Here is a 16,602-nt window from a genome sequence, read left to right as displayed (position 1 = left end):
TTGCAATCTCAGTGGGACCGATCGCTCACTTCGGTTAGACCGAAACGTTACAAAGGGAAACAGAGAGATTGCAACCCCATCTCGGTGAGACCGAGATCCCTATCGGCAAGACCGATTTGCTTAGGGTTTGTGGGAGTGGCTATGATTTTTGGAATCGGTGGCGCCGGATAGAAAGAATCGGTGTGACCGATTTTGGCTTTAGGTTTAGGTTATTTATGGATGTGGGAAAGTAGTTGAGGCTTTTGGAGCATATCACTAAGCACATGAAGCAAGAGGCTCATTAAGCAACACCTCATCCCTTCTTGATAGTATTGGCTTTTCCTATAGACTCAATGTGATCTTGGATCACTAAAATGTAAAATGAAGAGTCTTGAGCTTTTGAGCTTGAGCCAATCCTTTCTCCTTAGTATTTTGAGGGATCCACTTTCATCATCCATGCCATGCCATTCATTGAGCTTTCCTGAAATAATAGACTTGGAATAGCATTAGCTCAATGAGCTATATATTGTTATGAATTACCAAAAACACCTAGGGATAGTTGCACTTTCACCTCGCCCGCGCAAAAGCGGGGCATGAGTGTCGTGAGGGCCGCCATGGACTTCGGCTTTTCCTGGCCAAGGTGTCAGGCGAGCCACTCGTCCCAGATATTATGCTTAAAGGCCGCCAAGGCTTCGGCGTCCGGATAGTCGACAATTTGGTTCTTTTTAGTTAGCAACCGAGTCCAAAATTTCCTGGCTGACTCTCCGGACTGTTGGGTAATGTGACTCAAGTCATCAGCATCTAGTGGTCGCACGTACGTGCCCTGGAAGTTGTTGAGGAACGCGTCCTCCAGGTTTTCCCAACTGCAGATGGAAGTTGCCGGCAGGCTATTTAGCCAGTGCTAGTTCGGTCCTTTGAGTTCAAGGGGAAGATACTTGATGGCATGTAGATTGTCCCCGTGGGCCATGTGAATGTGGAGAAGGAGATCTTCGATCCATACTGCAGGGTCTGTTGTGCCATCGTATGATTCGATGTTTACGGGTTTAAACCCTTCTGGGAATTCGTGATCCATCACTTCGTCAGTGAAGCAGAGGGGGTGTGAGGCGCCTCTATGCCGGGCTATGTGTCTACGCAGTTCGAGTAAGTCTAGTTGGCTTTGTTCGGGCCGGCCGGACTTGTTGATGGTGTATCCGACATGATGATCATCGTCACATGTTGGGGCACGCCCCCGCGATCCATAGATCGATCTTGGCTGTCCTGCCCTGTTTTCCAGTATGTCTTGCAGGTCCTACCTATTGCCCGGACGTAGTGTATTGGTATGGGGGTGCAGGCTGGTATTCGGGCTGATACGCCGTTTTATCCCGGCCACGAGGTGGCCGGTCAGCCTCGTCTTGTGCTGGTAGTATAGGCTCCTCCTCGAGTTGAGGTAGCAACTTGTGCTTTGGGTAACCTTTGCTGTGGCGCTCGAGTCCATATTCCTCGGCTAATAGGACTTCAGCCCATCTGTCTGTGAGCAGATCTTGATCAGCTTGGACCTGCTGCTGCTTCTTTTTCAGGCTCCTCGCAGTGGCTATAAGCCGGCGCTTGAAGCGCTCCTGCTCTACGGGATCCTCAGGCAAGATAAATTCATCATCGTCGAGGCTCATCTCCTCTTCGGAGGGGGGCATGTAGTTGTCCTCCTCCGGGTATCCGTTCGTCGCCTATTCGTCTGGGCTGACCTGCCCGTCTTCTTGTTCGGCCTGCTCGAAGGCAGGCTGATCGGGGTTGTACTCATCTTCAGCACCATTCAGATTGTTTTCGTCTCTTGTGATGGTATTGCTGTGGCGGGGCTTGGAGCGGCGCTGATGACGCCCATGCTTTGCTTTCTTCCTTGAGGGGTTATCCTCCATTGCCTCATCGCCATTGGTTTCTCTCGGAGTGTCCACCATATATATATATATATATATCATACGAGGAGGTGGTTGTCCAACGCCCCGTGGGCGCTGGTTCCTGTTCTTCTCCTACATCTTCGTCCACACCGTTGATGTCTTCAGAGTCGAAGTCAAGCACGTCGGTCAAATCATCGACAGTGGCAATGAAGTGGGTGGTGTGTGGGCAACGAATTCCCTCGTCGCCTGCTTCCCACTCGAGCCGGAGATAGTTCAGCCAAGAGTCTCCTGACAAAGAGAGAGACTTTAATGAGTTCAGCATGTCGCCAAAGGGCGAGTGCTGGAAGATATCCGCAGTGGTGAACTCCATTACCGGAGCCCAACCAGATTCGGCGGGCTCGGGGGCGCGCAGTCTAGAACCTACAGCCGAACACGAGTCCGGGGGTCCGGTGACACAGGCTTCCTTGGGTGTGGAGTCTGTGTTCGGCTCTACCGCCGATGAGTATGCGACCTCCGGGGAGGGGTCCATCCACCCATCCTCGGACGACGCGATCTGCCCCGGATTTAGGTCCGGAGCTCCTACAGGTGCGATATCCCGAGTATTGTCCGGTAGCAGGTCTAAGACGTGCTCGTCGTGATTGTTCGGCGCTCCTGGCGTAGGCCCGAATCCGTCGAAGATCAAGTCTCCACGGATATCGGCAGTGTAGTTCAAGTTCCCAAACCTGGCCTGATGGCCAGGGGCGTAGCTATATATCTGCCCCAGATGGCCAAGCAAATTGGCCCGCAGTGCGAAGCCACCGAACACGAAGATCTGTCCGGGAAGAAAAGTCTCACCCTGGACCACATTGTTGCTGATGATTGAAGAAGCCATCGAGCCTTGCAGCGACGACACAGAGGAACTCTCAATGAAAGCACCAATGTCGGTGTCAAAACCGGCGGATCTTGGGTAGGGGGTCCCGGTCTGTGCGTCTAAGGCTACTGGTAACAGGAGGCAGGGGACATGATGTTTTACCCAGGTTCTGGCCCTCTCGATGGAGGTAAAACCCTACTTCCTGCTTGATTGATCTAGATGATATGAGTATTACAAGAGTTGATCTACCACGAGATCGTAGAGGCTAAACCCTAGAAGCTAGCCTATGATGATTATGATTGTTCCTCTACGGAGTAAACCCTCCTGTTTATATAGACACTGGAGGGGGCTAGGGTTTACACAGAGTCGGTTACAAAGAAGGAGATCTAATATCCGGATCGCCAAGCTTGTCTTCCAAGCAAAGGAGAATCCCATCCGGACACGGGACCAAGTCTTGAGTGTTGTATCTTCACGGTCCAACAGTCCAACCAAAGTATATAGTTCGGCTGTCCGGATACCCCCTAATCCAGGAGTCCCTCAGCGAGCACGGGGAAGCACCTTCAGTGACCAAACCGAGCAATGGTTCGAGCCGTCCTAACGAGGGCACCACGCCACGTCTGTAGGTGGTATGGGCGCGAGCTATGACGGCAAAAAAAAGTGGACTACGGCGGCGACTAGCGACGACCGATGCGGTGCTCGACGAAAGCTTCATTGCCGAGCACAAGCGAGCAAGTCGCGTGGTGCCATTGATCCATAGGAGTGCCTGGATCACACACGCATCGCGGGCAGGTCCAGAGAAGCGTGGCGTGCTCGAACTCATCGTCCATGTCGGACGGTGGCGTGACAACACATGGGGACGGTGCTATGGAAGGAAATTGAGCATGGGTTGAGAGGGAAAACGACGATGAGCTCACAATAGAGCTTGCAGATGGCTCGATGATGTCGGAGCTCATTGGATAGACGCGGATCGAGTTACGGTGACCTGCAGATGTAGTTGGAGAAGGAGGCCGATGGAGACGGCTCAAACATGCTCCTGCTCGACCTGGCGCTTGCAGTCGGTGCAGAAGAGGACGATGATGCTCCTGGACAGTTTTGGAACAGCGAGGGGAGCCAGTTGCCGAGACGACGACGATGTGGCGGCGACGAGCCTGCTCGGGTGAACGAGACAGAGAGGAAGGCGGCACGAGAGGGAGAAGGTGGGGCTAGGGTTCGCCTTAGGGGTCGCGGGCCCGGCTACTTGGGAAGCTACAGGCACCAGACTACCGGCTGGGCCCGGACGTCCAAGCCCTGGAAGATGCTACAGCCAAGAGAAGGAAGGCAGGACAGAGCTACAGGCCACGGACGACCGGCCCAGCCCGGATGCCCGACGACTCCCAGGTCACGGACGACCGACACCCTCCAGACGACCGACAACTGGGCACCCGAGAGGAAATTAACGGAAGACCGAAGCCACAGGGCGCCCGGTACTTCCCCACCCGAGCCGAATCTATGGAAGTCTGACGATCTACGGATGTCCGGACTGTCCCGAATCTCCGGACGAGCGACGCCCTCTGGACGTCCGACACCTGAGTGAAGGCAACCTCGGGCTGATGCCTTTGTACCCCTTCACTTTGACCCCCATTTGCACTATGACTACAAATAGGTCTCTCCCACCTCCTAGCTAGGTTTAGCATTGTGATAGCTCGTTTGAGATAGAGCATTGCTCATCCATACCAGATCTAGACCATGCCTCTTCGGAGAAGATTCATTCGGATTCAAGGCCTCCATCCGGAGAAGACTATCAAGACCTCCTCACGGAAAAGAACGGTTACTCATGTATCTTCCCTTTGTTTGGATCTTGTGTTACCTTATGCTGTCGGTGATCTAGCCCTTGTGTGATCAATTACTTGTCGGTTGAGTGTTTCTCTCGTTTCCCCCCATTATTTCCCTTGTGTTCTTTTGCGTCTTCTTCGTGTTTCCCTGTAGGATCCACTCCAAACATGAAATATCGGCCCCATAGGGTTCCGCCGTACATCATCTTGGTATCATGAGCCACGTTGATCACGTTTTTGGAGCCCCTACCCGATGTCTTCTAGCTTGATTTTTTTGTTTTATTCCTAAATCCGAAAATTCCCCACCAAAAATAGCCCCAATTTTATTTTGTGATTTGTTGGTGAGTTGAAATTTTGTTGGATTGGGTCCATGGATTTGTCTTGCCATGTGTGGATCTAGCTTTCCCCACCCTCCCCACCCTTTTCCATCCACAAATCCGCTTGATTTCGACATCACCATCTTCTTCCGCCCCGAAATCATGATGTTCATCCCATGCCCGATTTTCGCCCATGTTACGGACAACCGGACCCTGCCGGACGTCCGACGTCCGGATGACCGTGACCACGTGGACGTCCGTGTAACTTTGGCGAAACTGAATCTGGTTCAGTTAGGCCACCACCACAACCCCACCTTCCACCACATCTTCCAAACCCACATACACCAACATCATCCCCAATACCTCCTATGACGATTTTGACACGTTTTGGTCTTTGAGATTTTGAGTTGTAGCTCCCGTGTCCTATTGTGTTTCGGCTATATAGGTACGGTTTTGACATCATAATCACCACGGCTCATCTTCACAAGGGTCTCATCATCGCCAAGGACGGTAACCTCGATGACATCTTTGTCATACCTTGAAATTGCATTAATACGCACATTGCCTTACTTTTGCGTAGCTTACCCATCGAGACTAGCCATTGAGTATTGCCGACAACGTGACTTGTGCACATTAGTGATCATACTCCATAGCATACTAACAATACCATAGTGGTACATATCTTGGCATCAACTTGTGTGTCACAAAGTTGTCATCGCATACACAATTGCTATCTTGGTTCGTGAAGTTTTGCATGAGAAAAGAGCTCAAAAGTAAAAGAGCCACCCAAGCTTTTAAGCAAAGAGGAAAGATAAGCGAAGAGCTTATGAGCAAGAACCATAGCATCATATTACATTAAGATTGTCATACCAGATCATCTTGGATCATAGCACTGAGATACCATACATATAGCATACTTGGGATCGAGATCATTGCATTTTTGCATAGTAGGTTGTGCACAAGTTCCGTATCCGCCTATTGTGCAATCGTGCTAGCGTCTCTCGTGTATTATGCAACAAGAGCATTTTCGTGGATTCCACATTTTGGCTCACTTTTGGTTTGCACAATCCCATTTACTCCCTCCGTCCCATAATGTAAGACATTTTTCAACACTACACTAGTGTCAAAAAACGTCTTACATTATGGGACGGAGGGAGTATCTATTTGCGTGTGTTTCCGTGTACCATTATTTGCTTGGTCTACTTGTTGCATTTGCAAATTTGTGAATCTTTTCCAACATTATTGAAGCTCACTTACAATTGCATCAAATTTTGTGCCACCATCCTAACCAAGCTCCACCATAAGCTTTTACTTGTGTAGGTGTGAGAACCGACAAGGATTGGTACCAATAGTGCTATTTCATTGTCCGCATTTGAGTGAACTTGATTCATCATCAACATCGGTCAAGGTACATTGGTATAAGTTCTTCTCTTTCTCTTATTCTACCAACCCACTCTTCATCGAGCAAGACGATGACATGTCATCATACGTCACAAAGAGACACCTATTTTGTGCACAACGAGCATTGCATCAAGAGCAACAAGCTATGAATGAACGCATCGACAACGTCACCACCGACTTACGACTCTCCGAGCAACGTACCAAGGACTACTTCGACAACAAGCTCGATGCGCACAAGAAAGAGAACGATGCAAGGATGGACGAGATCCGCGCCTTGTTGGTGAACCGGCCTTCTTTAACTTCTTCATACTCAAGACGGAGCCACTCAAGTCGACACTCCGACGACTCCTTCTCCGGCTCAAGTACACCATCATCAAACACTCTTCGACGAGCCGCGCGTCAAGACCGTCATGCATCTCGCAACCCGCTACACGACAAGCATTCACAAGAGCAAGTCGATGAGCAAGTCCCTTGTCCTCACTCAAACCAAGTCGCTTTTGCTCAAGCTCAAGAACGACAATGACTATGGCGCCAAGAGGAAGAATGAGCGCGTCTACACCAAGAGCAACAAGACGCCGAGGCTCAACGTCTTCAACAACAACTATGTGAAGCACAAGCTCTTGAGGCACAACGTGCCCTTCAAGAGTCAAGTCGAGCCATCGCCAACCGCAATCGCGAACGGCACAATCAAGAGGAAGCCCTTCGAGAAGAAATCCAAGAGAGGAACTACCAACCGCGCGCGCAACGTCAAGTTCCTCAAGCTCCTTCACAAGCTCGTCAAGCTCCACCTCAACCTCAAGTTTAACAAGAGAAAGTTGATCATGGACTTCCTCCACGCCAAGAGCAACATGAGGATGATTACCCTCCACGTCAAGGGCGTCATCATCACCATCGCCAACAACACAATGAAGAGAAACGCTATGGCAAGCTCAAATTCACAATGCCCAAGTTCAATGGAAGCAATGATCCTGAAGAATACCTCTCATGGGCATTGAAGGTCGACAAAATCTTTTGTTTGCACAACTATGAGGAAGAGAAGAAGATCGCTATGGCATCACTTGAGTTCCAAGACTATGTGCTCATATGGTAGGAACAATTCCTTGAACGCCGAGAAGCAAGAGGTGAAGCTCCAATCACCACTTGGGCTCAAATGAAGGAAGTCATGCGAGCACGTTTTCTGCCAACCTACTACAACTGCGATCTCTTCAAGAAGCTACAACTCCTCAAGCAAGGAACAAAGAGTGTTGAAGAATACTACAAGGAAATGGAGATAGCCATGATTCGAGCCAATGTCACGGAAGATGATGAGCAAACAATGGCACGATTCTTGAATGGACTCAATCATCCCATCAAGAAGATCACCGACTTCCAACCCTACTCCAACATCACTGAGCTCGTACATCAAGCTACAAAGGCAGAACGTCAAGTGCATGATGACTTCAAGTACGCCAAGTACTCATCCAAGACCTACGGCTTCTCAAACAACCAAGCTTCAACAACTCCAACCTCTACATCAACCAAGCCTTCTCCAAGCAACGACGACAAGCCAAGTTACAAGAAAACTTCATCAAGTTCAAGTCGTCTTCCTCCTACTACAAGCAACTTCAAGCTGCGTGCTTCATCATCCACTCCGACCGATAAGACCATCAAGACAAGCTCCTTCAAGTGTTTCACTTGCGGCGGCCGAGGCCACAAGTCCTATGAATGCACAAACAAGCGCACCATGATCCTCAATGACGATGGCACCTATGACTCAATGAGTGATGAGGAGATGGAAGCTCTTGAGCAAGTGGCCATGCACCGGCGAGTGAACGAGGATGAAGATGATCAAGTCTTTTGTGATGAGGATTCGAGCCCCGCTCTTGTTGTCTCCAAGGTCTTGACTCTTCAACATCAAAAAGAAGAAGACCAAAGATGCCACATCTTCCACACAAAGGCCGGCATCAATGGAAGGTCTGTCAAGGTCATCATCGATGGAGGTAGTTGTCACAACTTGGCAAGCAAAGAACTATGCTCCAAGCTTCAATTGGTCAAGAGGAAGCACCCGCACCCCTACAAGGTTCACTGGCTAAGTGACTCTGGCAGTATACGAGTTGAGCATACGGTCCAAGTCTACTTCAAAATTGGTGCATATGAGGACACTTTGGAGTGTGATGTGGTCCCAATGACCGTTTGCCACCTACTTCTTGGTCGACCATGGCAATTGGACCATGGTGTCATCCACAATGGGCGTACCAATCACTATAGCTTCAAGATGAAAGGGACGGAGTATGTGCTACGACCTATGTCTCCTAGTCAAGCGATAGCCGACAAGAAAGCCACCCATCATGGAGAGAAGAGTGAGAAAGTGATCCACCAAAAAGTGAGTGAGAGCCACAAGCCAAACTTGAGCGCCTCTTCGCCTAGACAGAAGAACCTCATACTATTTGCCACAAAAAGTGAGATGAGAGAAGTGTGTGAGAACCCATCGAGTGTGATGCACTTTGTCCTTGTGTGCAAGGATGGGGAACCAAAAACTAACACCTATCACGAGCTACCTTTAGTGTTTCAATCTCTTTTGCAGGAATTCCAAGATGTCTTCCCCGATGAGGTACCTCCGGGTCTACCTCCCCTACGAGGCATTGAGCATCGAATCAACCTCATCCCCGGAGCGCCTCTCCCAAACAAAGCTCCATACCGTGTCAACCCCGAAGAAACTAAGGAGATCCAACGGCAAGTATAACAACTAATCGACAACAGTAAGTCCTTGTGTCGTTCCCGTTATACTTGTGCCTAAGCAAGATGGAAGTTTTCGCATGTGTTCCAATTGTATACCTATAAATGTTATTACCGTTCGCTATAGGCATCCCATTCCTCGCATAGATGATATGCTTGATGAACTTAGCAGAGCCGCCTTTTTCTCAAAAATTGATCTTAAAAGTGGCTATTATCAAATCCGCATACAAGAAGGTGATGAATGGAAAACTGCTTTCAAAACCAAATTTGGACTGTATGAGTGGTTGGTTATGCCTATGGGTTTATCGGAAGCTCCCGGCACTTTCATGCGTCTTATGCATTATGTGCTTCGCCCTTATATTGGAGTCTTTGTTGTGGTTTACTTTGATGACATTCTTGTTTTTAGCAAATCCAGGAAAGAGCATCTTAATCATGTTAGGGCTGTTTTGCAAACCCTTCGCAAGGAACTTCTTTATGCCAACTTGAAAAAATGCACGTTTGGTGTTGACAAACTCGTTTTCTTGGGTTTTGTTATCTCTTCCAAGGGTGTCCATGTTGATGAATCTAAAATTGAAGCAATTAAAACTTGGCCCCAACCCACCAATTTGCAACAAGTGCGTAGCTTTCTTGGTCTTGCGGGTTTTTATCATCACTTTATGAAAGAATTCAACACTGTTGCCACTCCTTTGCATGCCTTGAGTAAGAAGAATGCTCCTTTTGTTTGGGTATCTTTGCAATCCAGCGCTTTTGATGAGCTCAAGTCCTTGCTTACTCATGCTCTGATTCTTGCTTTGCCCAACTTTGAGAAAACTTTTGAGGTTCATGTGATGCAAGTGGTACCGGAATTGGCGGAGTTTTGATGCAAGAAAAACGAGCCATTGCATATTTTAGTGAAAAACTCTCCGGTGCTCAACTTAACTACCCCATCTATGAGAAAGAATTGTATGCTTTAGTGCATGTGCTACATGTTTGGGAACATTATCTTAGACCTCATGAGTATGTCATCCATACCGATCATGAAACGCTTAAGTACTTAAAAGGTCAAACTAAGTTGAACAAGCGTCATGCCAAATGGAGTGAATTTATTGAATCTTTCCCCTATGTGATCAACTACATTAAGGGTAAGGAAAATGTAGTTGCGGATGCACTTTCACGCATATGCACGCTTGTCACTAAACTTCAGTTGAATGTTATTGGCTTTGAGCACATAAAAGACTTGTATGCTAATGATCCATCTTTTGCTACTCCTTGTGCTAAATGTTTGACGCATACATCTTCAGAACAATATTACATCAAGGGTGGTTATCTTATGAGAGCTAACAAACTATGCATTCTCGAGTCTTCTCTTCATTTGCTCCTTTTGCAAGAGGCTCATGGAGGCGGACTCATGGGACATTTTGGACACGACAAGACATTTGCCACGCTCTCCAAGAACTACTTTTGGCCCAAGATGTTCCGTGACATCTCATGCTTCACCAACCGATGCTCTACATGTCGCAAAGCTAAGTCTAAAGCTCAATCCCATGGTCTTTACATGCCTCTTCCTATTCCTTATCAACCTTGGGAAGACATTAGCATGGATTTTGTACTTGATTTGCCTAGAACTCAAAATGGAAAGGATTATGTGTTTGTTGTTGTGGACCGATTTTCTAAGATGGCACATTTCATTCCTTGCAACAAGATAGACGATGCTTCACACATTGCAAGTCTCTTTTGTAGGGAAATCTTGTGACTCCATGGAGTACCAAAGACAATCGTCTCTGATCGTGACGTCAAGTTCTTGAGTTACTTTTGGAAGACCCTATGCGCCAAGCTCGGAATCAAGATCTTGTTCTCATCCGCATACCATCCTCGAACCCATGGCCAAACGGAGGTGACGAACCAGACACTCTCCACTCTACTTCGCGTCTTAATCAAGAAGAACATCAAGGAGTGGGAAGAATGTCTGCCCATCGCCAAGTACGCCTACAACCGTGCAAGACATTCGACTACCGGACACTCTCCACTCTACTTTCGTCTTAATCAAGAAGAACATCACGGAGTGGGAAGAATGTCTTCCCATCAAGGAGAGGAAGAGGTCGTCTACGGCTTCAACCCGTTGTCACCATTGGACATTCTACCTCTTCCTCTACAAGAGCGCACCACATGGATGCGAGTGCATGGGCAAGCTACATCAAGAAGATGCATGAGGATACAAGGCACACCATCGAGCGCCAAGTACAACGACTAGCGACCAAGCTCAATGTCAACAAGCAACCCATGATCTTCAACATTGGAAATCTCGTGTGGCTACACCTTCGCAAGGACCGCTTCCCCAACGAACGCAAGTCCAAACTTCACCCTCGAGCCGATGGACCCTTCAAGGTGCTAGCACGCTACAATGACAATGCCTACAAGATAGACCTACCACGAGGCAAGTACAATGTGAGCGACATCTTCAACGTCAAGGACCTCGCGCCATACCATGGAGATGAAGCTTTTGATCCGAGGTCGGATCTTTCCCAAGGGGGGAGAGATGATGCAGAGCATCCCTCGCTCATCCCCATGGACGTACCTACATCTCCCTCAACACCACTTGGACCCATGACAAGAGCTAGAGCAAAGGCTATTGAAGATAAGGTGAACTCGCTCCTCTCCGAACTCCCTCTCTCTACTCACGAGACTTGGCTACTACCTCATACGGACACTCTTTGTGTGATTAGGTACTTGGAGGAGAGCCACGGGACAGCTACACCCAATGGCCAAGGTGGCAAGGACCCCAAGCATGAACATGAAGAAGAAGAGCTACTTGGGAAGCTACAGGCACCGGACGATCGGTCGGGCCCGGACGTCCGAGCCGTGGAAGATGCTACAGCCGAGAGAAGGAAGGCAGGACAGAGCTACAGGCCACGGACGACCGGCCCAGCCCGGACGTCCGACGACTCCCAGGTCACGGACGACCGACACCCTCCAGACGACCGACAACTGGGCACCCGAGAGGAAATTAACGAAAGACCGAAGCCACCGGACGTCCTGTACTTCTCCACCCGAGCCGAATCTACGGAAGTCGAACGATCTATGGATGTTCGGACCGTCCCGAAACTTCGGACGACCGAAGCCCTCCGGACGTCCGACACCTGAGTGACCGCAGCCTCGGGCTGATGCCTTTGTACCCCTTCACTTGGACCCCCATTTGCACTATGACTATAAATAGGTATCTCCCACCTCCTAGCTAGGGTTAGCATTGTGATAGCTCGTTTGAGATAGAGCATTGCTCATCCGTACCGGATCTACTCCACGTGAGGGACCGTGCCTCTTCGGAGAAGATCCATTCAGATTCAAGGCCTCCATCTGGAGAAGACAATCAAGACCACCTCACGGAGAAGAACGGTTACTCATGTATCTTCCCTTTGTTGACTTTGGATCTTGTGTTACCTTATGCTTTCGGTGATCTAGCCCTTGTGTGATCAATTACTTGTCGGTTGAGTGTCTCTCTCGTTTCTCCGCATGATTTCCCTTGTGTTCTTCCGCGCGTTCTTCGTGTTTCCCCTAGGATCCACTCCAAACATGAAAGATCAGCCCCATAGGGTTCCGCCCTACATCAGGTGGGCTGGCCTGCACTGTGGCCATTAGGGCCCAGTGCAGCAGTAGTAGTTTTTCTTCTTCTCTTCCTTTCTTTTACTTTTTTGTTTTCCTTTTATTTAAACTATTTTCTATTTTATTTTGTAGTAAAATAGTTTTATAAAAGAAAGAAACTTGCACCTAAATTAGTATTGTAATTTAGGCCACTGCCACAATTAGTTTTAGCATTTAAATAAAATACTTTGCAATATTTATTATTTAAAAACATTTAAATAATTGTTTTACCCATGATTTTAATTAGTTTAGGCATTTAAATACTTTTTCAAAATGTTGCTTTACTACCATAAATAGCTATGGCTTATTTTTCACCTGATGAACATTTTAGTTTTCATATTTGAGAATTTAATTATTTCACTTATGATTTGAATATGAATTCGAGGTTGAAATATTTCTCAATTGTTTTTCTTAGGGCATAATGATGATGACTTGGCATCGTTAGCATGGAGTTACTATAGCATGATTCTCAGAGTGTTACAAATCCCCTCCACTACAAGAAATCTTGTCCCGAGATTTAAGAGACGGAGTAAGGGGGAAAGATTTGCTTACGAAATTCTAACAGATCTTCTCGTTCTTGGTTGCTCTTGTCAATGAAGTTGATCCCTTTCTTTGATGTCTTCACTTCTCCGCTTCAGGTCATCATGATGAAGTCCGCATCCTTTCTTCGGGAAGTCCATCACCTTACGAAAGAATCAAGGGGGTATTCCGGGAGAACGGACCTCGACAAGGTTGACTATCTGGTCAATAACATCGGGGAAGGTGGCAGAAAGTAATTGTCATATTGAAACTTATGAAAATACTAAGAGCAAAGTAAGGAGGTATCATGGGAAGTTTTGAGTGGGCAGGCAATCGTTCGATGCCTGAAACAGGGCATGAAAGGGGCTCAAAGCAATGGGAATAAGTATTGTGTCTGATACAAGAATTGATGATCTCTCGAAAGGTGGCTCATGAATTACATACAAGGCCACAAGCGAGGAACAACCTTGGGAATAGGGGGTACAGGAGTCAGGTTTCGATCCTGTGGAACTGTGGGTTATCGTCCCACCATGTGGGTTAAAAGTAGGAGGAGCGGTGACATCTTGCACGGTCATGATAGCAAGGCATGTCAGAGGGTAGCATGTCAGTTATGTCGGCAACAACATCGGTACCAAGGGCAAGGGATGAAGAGAACCATTTTCATTCTCATTGTACGAGGCGGACCAATAGGAAAAGTTCTCGTCCATCAGTGGTTACTGGAATGTCATCAACAATAGTAACACGGTCTTACTGACAAAATGGTACAATGAGGTGCTTACCTAAGCAGGGATTATCACTGCTCAGTTAAGTAGATTACAAGAAAGGTTAAACAAAACAATGGAATGGAAAATGTGTTTAAATGCATATTTCAGGGGTATATCCTTCCCAAGGACAAGCAGAGCATGACATCCATGACAGGATATAATGTAGAAAACCCCTTAGGTAAGGGGGGAGAAATTACATGACATTGCCCATATAACGGTGTTTGGATAATTGAGCAAGAAACATTTAGCATTGTTCTTCAAATGTTCTTATTGAAAACCAGAGTACCACAGACATGCTTCGAGATAGCATTGGCATGGTCTTTAAGCAAGGATCAGACTTTGGATACATAAAGGATCCATCAGGAACAACTCATGGAATAAGTCTTACAATTTCCTCATGGAAGAATGACTAACCTTGTTAAGAAGGAAACTATAAAAATAGGTCCTTCGGCCAGGTGTGCTAGGCATGACATCACCTTACCGGTTCATATAAAGACCAATGTTATAACTCCTGGAAATATGTTACAACCATCATATCTGACTGAGATTCAGATCTGCTTAGTGTCAGGATACCTCAGACTCATGTTGCCTGAGAAGGAAGGGGTGCAACACAATTTAACAAGATTACGTTGCAAGACTCTCGGGAAATGAACTGTGGAAGCAAGTTCTGAATCATGAGTTCATCATTAAATCGAGGAGAGGAAGAGGAGGTGGCTGATGGACTCAGCAACAATTCATTGAGATTTCCAAAAAGATGGATTTCCACAATTATGCGGACAAGGAGATAACATTTATAAGATCTGATGATATAACGATGTATGCTCGAGGAAAACATACACAACTAAACATTGGTTGAAAGGTACACCCGAAATATGGGCTTAGGTAGCATGATGAATGTTAGAATGGGGATTCAATAACCAAAAGACTTAGAATGAAGCTATTGACCATTAACGTCAAAGCAATAGGGTTGCTAGAAGTTTTGAATTTACACATCACAGACCATTTGTCGGTATTCCGGCTAGAAACAACACGGGGACCAAGAAAAGAATGGTGATCGTGACAGGTATCACTTGTATCAAGAATTCTCAAGAGGTGGTGAATTTCTCACGACACTTTTGACATAAAAGATGGTAATAATCCAAGTTAAAGAATAACAATTACTAGATAGCAAGGAACTCAAGGTATAACACAAAACATCGAGCGCAAGGATGGTCTTTCTCATCATGAATTTGATTGATATCCTGGAAGAGCTCAGAATGCTGATGATGATCACGACACATTTGTCGAGAGATTTCATAAAGATCTAATCGATCGGTGATGACATCAAGTCAAGGGAATGATGAAGCGAAAGGTTATTGGAACCAAAGACATGACACAAACTCGGAATCAAGTTTGTTGTTCGAGGTGAAAAAATAAGATGAGGAAGTCGGTGTAAGCTTAGCTCGTCATCGAAAGTTGTGCGTCGGGAGTAAGGAACTGGTAGCACATTTAAAATCGGCACGATAATGATATAACCGAGCGGGCCAGGAATGACATGGTCGAGTACAAACTCATGAGTAAAGGATATTCTAAGAGTTGCTTAATCGTGGTGCGGACCCGATTTAGTTAACGGTGTCCTAGAGTGACGAACAACTCGGAACCCAGGAAAATTGGAATCGGCGAGGAATAATTCTTGATGAAGGCTCATAATAAGCAACATGGTTGGGTTATATTATCGAGATACCAAAGGGTAATACTCAGAGGTAGAGAAAAATAGAGGGTTGTCAAGTGTATAGATCTGCAGAAGACAAGTACTTTAACTTGTCCGAGAAAAGGAATCAAGGAATATCAATATGGACGAAACCATAGCCGCAAGGGCTCCAATTTAATTACACCAGAAAAAGTATCCAACTGATTAAATGTTTTACAAGAAGATTCCATGACAAGTTCCACTTCGGGTCCAACGGCATGTACTCTAAGTTCAAGGTCGGCTCCCACTTCTTCAATGCATAACCTTCCATTCACTTCCCGTGTTTCAAAAATGACATTAGTTGTTGAAAGTCTTACCTGGTGCAATACCAGATAAGTAGGACCCGTGAAATCTTGCGGGTCAAACAGATTAGAGAAGGTGTTGGTTCAACCCATCGAGGCATCTTAGGAACATATACACACAAACTTTTTAGGAGTAAATAACCCAAGCTCGAAAGTAGAGCATGGTTGTCAAAGCAGAGGATACAATTTACCAAAGACATTATGTATCTGGGAAGACCTTCTCAAGGTTTTTGCATACAAAGGACACTGTCGGATGATAATTCAACAACGGATTAGATGGTCGATAATGGAGCTGATGTGAGCATCGACACACAACTAGAGGAAGAAACAATGCAAAGGAATTGGATCATAGAAACAACTGACTAATTCAAAGCTCAAATGCCAAGGAACTATGATTTCCAATTCAAGGGATCAGAAGCAAACACTCCGATTAAGGGTGGATAAGTTGAGTAGGCTTAGGGTTAGAATCGATGGTAATTTGTTTGGTCGAGATACAACACATCATTAAACTGACGTCTGAGCGGAAGGATGAATTCTAGGAACCAATTGAGGATTGCGAGCTTTCGCAACACATTGAATCAGCGGACTCAAAATGATAATGGCAAAGGATGCCAATAAGATTACCAGAATTACAGGATTAATCATAATGCAAGCAAGCAAGAATTTCAGGAGCAATAGGTTGTTGAGGATTTTTGGAAGATCAAATGGTATTTCGAAGACTTTTGTGAAATA

The sequence above is a fragment of the Triticum dicoccoides genome, chromosome 4B, assembly GCF_002162155.2.
Source record: "Triticum dicoccoides isolate Atlit2015 ecotype Zavitan chromosome 4B, WEW_v2.0, whole genome shotgun sequence".
NCBI lineage: Eukaryota > Viridiplantae > Streptophyta > Magnoliopsida > Poales > Poaceae > Triticum > Triticum dicoccoides.
Note: the sequence above shows the minus strand (reverse complement) of the source record.